This window comes from Physeter macrocephalus, chromosome 2, assembly GCF_002837175.3.
Source record: "Physeter macrocephalus isolate SW-GA chromosome 2, ASM283717v5, whole genome shotgun sequence".
In the NCBI taxonomy this organism is placed as follows: Eukaryota; Metazoa; Chordata; class Mammalia; order Artiodactyla; family Physeteridae; genus Physeter; species Physeter macrocephalus.
In genome coordinates this window covers 37,223,299-37,223,918 of record NC_041215.1, presented here as the reverse complement: position 1 = coordinate 37,223,918, position 620 = coordinate 37,223,299, and positions in this window count along the sequence as shown.

The following is a 620-nucleotide window of genomic DNA, read 5'->3' as shown; positions in this document are numbered from 1 at the left end:
ACGTCTGGTGGTGTGTTTTGGGGTGTCTGTAGCCTTATTATGATTTTTGGCAGCCTCTCTGCTAATGGATGGGGCTGTGGTCCTGTCTTGTTAGTTTTTGGGCATGGGGTGTCTAGCACTGTAGCTTGCTTGTCCTTGAGTGATGCTGGGTCTTGGTGTTGAGATGGAGATCTCTTGGAGATTTTCGCCTTTTGATATTACATGGAGCTTGGAGGTCTCTTGTGGACCAGTGTCCTGAAGTTGGTTCTCCCACCTCAGAGACACAGCCCTGACACCTGGCTGGAGCACCAAGAGCCTTTAATCCACATGGCTCAGAACAAAAGGGAGAAAAAATAGAAAGGAAAGAAAGGAGGAAGGAAGGAAGGAAGGAAGAAAGGTAGGAAGGAAAGAAGGAAGGAAGAAGGAAAGGAAGAAAGGAAGGAGGAAAGAAAGGAAGGGAAAAAAAGGAGAAAGGAAGGAAGAAAGGAAGAAAGGAAGTAAGGAAGGAAGAAGGAAAGGAAGGAAGAAAGGAAGAAAGAAAGAAGATAAAATAAGGTAGGAAAAAATAAAGTTATTATAATAAAAAATAATTATTAAGAAGAAAATTTTTAAAAATTAAAAAAAAAAAAAAAAAAACGGGT